Here is a 7,500-nt window from a genome sequence, read left to right as displayed (position 1 = left end):
ATATATATATATATATATATATATATATATATATATATATATATATATATATATATATATATATATATATATATATATATATATATATATATATATAAGAGCAGTAGTTGTTAGGACATGAAAAACTTCAAACGGCCAGTGGTTAATAAAACAAACTTCATCTGAAGAAATCGTCAAAGCTGTGGCTTGAAAACATCCGTAGCATCACTGAACTAACGATAATACCAGCATGGAAAACCTCAATTGCTAAGAAATAAGCAAAGATTGTGATGGGCAGGGAAAGAAAGGGAAAGATTATGAGTAATCTGAGACGCTGTAGCCTAGTGGTTCCTCTGTGCGCAGATAAAACAACAACAACAACAACAACAACAACAACAACAACAACAACAACAACAACATCAACTAAACACTTGCACCAAACAGTGACACTATTAAAATGAACAGGAACAAGGAGACAATTGAAATGTTGAGGCCAAGAGAAGAGTTGACAAGTGGTGATTGGAGACGCTGCATCCTGTTTGCTACTAGCTTCTCAATGCACAAATAATAAACAACGACTGAACAGATACGCAGAACATAGGGTGATCAGAAACACTGCAGCTTATTACCTTCCTTACTTCCTCTATGCGCAAGTAACAAGCAAATGACTGAACAAATACGCAAAATATGGGTTGACCAAAAACACTGCAGGCTGCTGCTAACCTTTCAGTTCCTCTATGCACAAATAATAAATAAACAAAACACATGCACACAAAATAGTGACTAGTACATTACCAACATCGACAGGAAGACACGGGGAAGAGCAGGGAGGGAATATGACGCCTTCAAGGTGACTGAGAGGCGATTCCAACACCCCGCGGCTCTCCACGGCACAGTCTACACCGCCGCCTCGCAGTTCTCACGACCACTGCACACAGTAATGTTACGGAGGCACAATTACCGGGGAAACTAACACACGGGCCGTCACCTTTACGTCACCACGAGATAATGGAGAGGCGACCAAAACTGAATGAGTATCTCAGTTCGTTCAGCAGTTTACAGCACACGGTATTGACACGGAAGCACAAGTACTAAGGAAACTAGTACGCGGCCGCCCGCTGTCTTGACGTAACCACGCGGCAGTGGCGAGGCGAGCAGGACTAAGGCGGCTGAGAGTTACAGATTCAGTGTCTCAGTTCGAAGGTTCCTTGTTTGGAGTATTGTTCACGCAGCTAAGCCAAATGTCCACGGTCTGACAGTGCGGGAAATATCTATACCATTCTTTAGTGTGTAGGAGGAGACGTGAATTAAAGATGAGGTGTAATATAAAATCTCCAGGGGACGTACTTATATTCAATGGCCTTTATTGTCACGTGAGACTCACCCGCGCTGACTCCAGTCATGCATTGAAGCCTTACGTTGCCAGACTCCACACGGAACATTAATCCTAGATGTGTGTGTGTGTGTGTGTGTGTGTGTGTGTGAGAGAGAGAGAGAGAGAGCATGATTTCTATTCGTATGATTTTTCTTTATCTTTTCTTTATTTTCTATCTATTTATATTTCTGTATTTGTTAATTGTTTGGGTGGGTATACAGTCAGTGCCACCACCACCACCACCACTGCGATTTGTGGCGCTGTGTTGCAGTCATTGTCATCATAATCATCATCATTCTCCTCATCTTTCTTTTCTTCTTCCTCCTCTTCTTCTTCCTCCTCGTTCTTATTTTCCTCTTCTTCATCATCATCATATTCTCTTCCTCTTCCGCCTCCTCATCATTAGAAATTTGTTCCTCTCCTCCTCTTCCTCCTCCTCTTCTTCCTCGTCCTCCTCCTCCTCCTCCTCCTCCTCCTCCTCCTCCTCTCTCTCTCTCTCATCTCCTCCTCACCATCATCATCACCATCATCATAATCTCCATCTTTCTCATCACAATCACCACAACCTTCTTCTCCTCTTCACCACCACCACCACCACCACCACCACCACCATCATAATCTATTTCCGGTAATACTGCAGTACAAATGTCTTCCAAACATCCTATACGCATCATCATTTTTGTCTATTCCAGGTCACCCGAGCAACACTTGTCTCTTCTCTCCAAGTGAAATGAATCTGTGAGCACTGCCTTGTTTTACCATCCTTTCGTTGACATTCTGCTTTCCTAACTGTCTGTATCACTGGCTCCGCGCTTACTGTGCCGTGCGTATGTCAACTTACTTCTTCAGTGCACTATCACCATCAAGAAGCGGGCTCAGGATTTGCTTAAAGCTCCCCATTTTTAAAAGGGAGATAAAAGAGAACGGCGGCTGTCTTGCATTAGAGAAAACGAAAAATTTTACTCAAACTTAAAAAAATAATTAAATTAATCTTCCAATACTATTTTAAACTGTTTAGGATAATGCAAGCGTCTCTTCTATTTTATCTATTATTTCGTGGTGTTTTGTACTATTAATTATCAGTTTTTTAGTGCAAGAAGTTCAAGAAAAGAGGAAAAAAACAAAAACACTATAGAGATAAGGACAATATGGTCGCTATTAACATGTATATTTACAGGACTTTCGATCCCCTGATTTCCAAGGCGTAGGCGGCGGCCATCTAGGAAACTGAAGGATTAGAGAAAACGTGATATTTTAACGCCAACTAAAGAAATACTGAATTGATCTAACTATGAATAACATATAATATTTTTACGATAGTGTTAACATTTACTGTTATATGAATCGACTTTAATTATTTATTGGCGTTAACATTACGTAAATTACACAAGCTTAATCTATGACAACATATATATAACGAAAAAAAAAAAAAAAAAAAAAAATGACGTCTCCCTCAACACACACACACACACACACACACACACACACACACACACACACCTTTATGTACGTATACTGTAGGAAATATTGTATTTTTATTGGTTCCTCAGCAAATACAGTAGAAACGTTGTGTGTGTGCCAGTGGAGCCTTAAACACAGCCTTAAAAACACTCGTAACCTCAAGTAGAGCCCTTTAAAACAGAGCAGGTGTGGGTGTTGAAGAGATTACAAGTGTTGTGAATTATATACATTATTTTTAAGCAGCTTGGAAGGTTGCAGTGACGAAAGCTGTTGAAGACTGACAAAAAGACTGACCTGGATATTACTTGTTGTGTAATCTGTCGTAAGTGTAATTAAATAACTCGCCTCGCCAGCTTTGTGGTGTAATTGTCTTTGTAATTGTACGAATTATAGAGGAAATTACTATTACGAGTACGAGAGTTTATTATTATTATTATTATTATTATTATTATTATTATTATTATTATTATTATTATTATTATTATTCCACCTGCCCACAAAGTGACACCCACCCACCCAGCCACCCCCAATAGTCCACCAATCCAGCCACACCACCCAAACACATCCACCTACCCATCCACCTCCACCAGCCCACCCATCCACCACCCACTACACCAGATCCACCCACCCACCCACCACACACTCCCTACAGACACACCCACCCAATCTTCCATCAGTGAGTTGTTTGAAAATATTCTTATTATTACTGAGGCTTCAAATGTTATGATGTACCCGCTACTAATTCAACAATACGCCCACGCTCTCTCACGCACACGCACTCTCACGCCCACGCAGTCTCACACCCACGCACTCTCACGCCCACGCACGCACATGCACTCTCACGCCCACGTACACGCACTTTCACGCCCAAGCACGCACACGCACTCACGTAAGCACACGCACACACACACACACACACACACACACACACACACAGCAATAAATACTATGCTGATTATATTTCCTCTGCAAGGCATCAACCAGAAGTGAGGGTCATGCACCACTCACCACCACACACTCCCCAATGCATCTGCCACAAGCAAGGCCACACCACTCACCACCACACACTCCCCAATGCATCTGCCACAAGCAAGGCCACACCACTCACCACCACACACTCCCCAATGCATCTGCCACAAGCAAGGCCACACCACACACCACCACACACTCCCCAATGCATCTGCCACAAGCAAGGCCACACCACACACCACCACACACTCCCCAATGCATCTGCCACAAGCAAGGCCACACCACTCACCACCACACACTCCCCAATGCATCTGCCACAAGCAAGGCCACACCACTCACCACCACACACTCCCCAATGCATCTGCCACAAGCAAGGCCACACCACTCACCACCACACACTCCCCAATGCATCTGCCACAAGCAAGGCCACACCACACACCACCACACACTCCCCAATGCATCTGCCACAAGCAAGGCCACACCACTCACCACCACACACTCCCCAATGCATCTGCCACAAGCAAGGCCACACCACACACCACCACACACTCTTTTTCCTTACCATTCACCACAAGTAGGGAAACATTCTCACACACACACACACACACACACACACACACACACCTGGTGGACCCTCTGCCTCAAGGCCCCACAGCATCAGTTGAAGCAGTGGCACTCCTCAACTCCCTGGACGCACACCCCCATCCTCTGGTTCTAGCCATTCCAACTCACTTGCTGCATGTTGTTTTCCCTGAGGTTCCAAGATCACCTGTTAAGGAGAGCTAGTTGTGTCACTATATAATGAATGACAGCTGGCTACATGGTCTCCTTCGAGTAGTAGTAGTAGTAGTAGTAGTAGTAGTAGTAGTAGTAGTAGTAGTTGTATTAGTAGTAGTAGTAGTAGTAATAGTAGTAGTAGATAAATAAATAGATAGATAAATAAATGAATAAATAAATAAAAATGAAAAAAAAGGAAGGAAGGAGAGAAAGAAGCAAAAGATGGTGTTTTAATTAATGTATCTGTGTGTGTTCATTATAACAGATGGAATGAATAATGAATTAAAAAGTGTGGCAAACATTTCCACTTGCTTCTACCGGCAGTGAGAGGTTAGGTGAGGCCAGGTACATCTGCTGACACGACTGATAACAAAACACATCACTGGAAACGCGCAAGACAGCAGGTCATGACATACTCTTGATAGCCACAGAGAACGATTCATAAATGATTTCTAAGGACCTTAACAATGATCTTATTTTCATCCATCTATCCACAAGCTCACACCCACCCACCCACCCACCCACCCCCAATAGTCCACCAGTCCACCCACACACACCCAAACACATCCACCTCCACCAGCCCACCCATCCACCACCCACTACACCAGATCCACCCACCCACCCACCACACGCTCCTTACTGACCCATCCACCCACTCACCCCTCCTTACACCCATCCACCCACTAACCCACACACTTACACTAAATATGTGGACCTTTACACACACACACACACACACACACACACACACACACACACACACACACACACACACACACACACAGCTTGCGCCATGCTGGGCTGACAGGCGGAAGTGCAACAGATGCCTCAAAGTTATCAGAGGACAAGTCACTTCCTTTGACATTGCTGCCCCCTCCTCTCTCTCTCTCTCTCTCTCTCTCTCTCTCTCTCTCTCTCTCTCTCTCTCTCTCTCTCTCTCTCTCTCTCTCTCTCTCTCTCTCTCTCTCTCTCGCGTGTGTGTACGTGTGTGTGTGTGTGTGTGTGTGTGTGTGTGTGTGTGTGTGTGTGTGTGTGTGTGTGTGTGTGTGTGTGTGTGTGTGTGTGTGTGTGTGTGTGTGTGTGTGTGTGTGTGTGTGTGTGTGTGTGTGTGTTTGTTTGTTTGTTTGTCTACTTGTCTGTCTGTCTGTCTGTCTGTTTATTTAACCTCTCTCTCTCTCTCTCTCTCTCTCTCTCTCTCTCTCTCTCTCTCTCTCTCTCTCTCTCTCTCTCTCTCTCTCTCTCTCTCTCTCTCTCTCTCTCTCTCTCTCTCTCGTTTGTGTTTGTGCGTGTTTGTGTGTTTAGTGGTGGTACTACTACTACTACTACTACTACTACCACTACTACTAGTGCTACTACTACTGCTACTACTACTGCTACTTCTACTATTACTACTACTACTACTACTACTACTACTACTACTACTACTACTACTACTACTACAACTATTACTACTACTACTACTACTACTACTACTACTACTACTACTACTACTACTACTACTACTACTACTACTACTACTACTACTACTACTACTACTACTACTATTACTACTACTACTACTACTATTACTACTACTACTACTACTACTACTACTACTACTACTACTACTACTACTACTACTACTACTACTGTTACTATTACTACTACTACTACTACTATTACTACTAACACCACTACTACTACTACTTCTATCACTACTACTACTACTACTACTACTACTACTACTACTACTACTACTACTACTACTGACAACATTAGTACTACTATTACTACTACCACTACTACTACTACTACCACTACTACTACTACTACTACTATTACTACTACTGCTACTACTACCACTACTAACACCACTACTACTACTACTACTACTACTACTACTACTACTACTACTACTACTACTACTACTAATAATAATAATAATAATAATGCTACTACTACTACTACTGCTGCTACTACTACTACTACTACTACTACTACTACTACTACTACTACTACTACTACTGCTTCTACTAATACCACTTCTAACACCACTACTACTACTACTACTACTACTACTACTACTACTACTACTACTACTACTAACACCACTACTACTACTACGGCTGCGTTTCCACCAAGCGCATGGAATCGAATCAATTCAATGAGAATCATCCCAATTCATGATTCGTCATGATTCGATGCGTTAAATTGAATGGAATCGTTTCCACCAAGCGAATGGAGTCAATTCAAATCATGGAGATTCATGGCGATTCAGAATGACTGATGCGCGCGGTCCCATTTTTTCATGAGTGAAGGCGAGTCAGCCGAGCAGGAAGCATCATGCATGTGGAACTCCTCATCAGTTTAGTGCAAGAACGACGTGCTGTTTATGATCCTAGTGATCCTATGCACCGTAATCGTGATGTAATTGCTGCATTATGGACTGATATTGCTACAGAAATGAAATGCAAAGGTAAGTTTAACAGTTTTTATTGAACTATTATAGCTGCTATTACAGTAGAAATTACATGTACTGCACTGAACTACAGAAGGGATTGCTGTACTAGCTACGGTTACTGGACTGGCCAACACCAACATCCATCTCATACTACACCATCACCGTATGCTACTGATACTACTTCTTCTCAGTTCACTTATCTGTCAAAGGTATCTTTTCACTTGGAGGACATAACAGTTTTTTTTTTAAGTTGGAGGACATAACAGTTATGTGACACATTTAAAAAGTAGACAGTACACCCTACAGTTGCCAAATAAAAATATAAAACCATATCCATAATGGTTTCTGTTGTCATTTTTTTAATATGCAGAATAATATTGCCTAGTACAGCAATTCCCTCTATAGATCAGCGCAATACATGTAATTTGTACTGTAACAGAAGCCTAAGAGGTAAATATAAACTGTTAAACCTACCCTTGCATCCATTTCTGTAGCAATA

At 42.3% G+C, this 7,500-nt stretch overlaps 1 long non-coding RNA gene across 1 annotated transcript in view; it reads right to left on the bottom strand.

Moving 5' to 3' along the window:
* LOC135095204 (uncharacterized) overlaps positions 1–1,140 on the bottom strand; it is a 34,209-nt gene extending 33,069 nt beyond the window's left edge. Inside the window, exon 1 of the long non-coding RNA XR_010264126.1 lies at positions 775–1,140. This is a non-coding gene — a long non-coding RNA (uncharacterized LOC135095204). The remainder of the gene's footprint in view (positions 1–774) is intronic.
* Positions 1,141–7,500: the final 6,360 nt, after the last annotated feature.

Source organism: Scylla paramamosain, chromosome 48 (assembly GCF_035594125.1).
Source record: "Scylla paramamosain isolate STU-SP2022 chromosome 48, ASM3559412v1, whole genome shotgun sequence".
NCBI lineage: Eukaryota > Metazoa > Arthropoda > Malacostraca > Decapoda > Portunidae > Scylla > Scylla paramamosain.
Note: the sequence above shows the minus strand (reverse complement) of the source record. Positions and strands in the feature narration are given on the sequence as shown.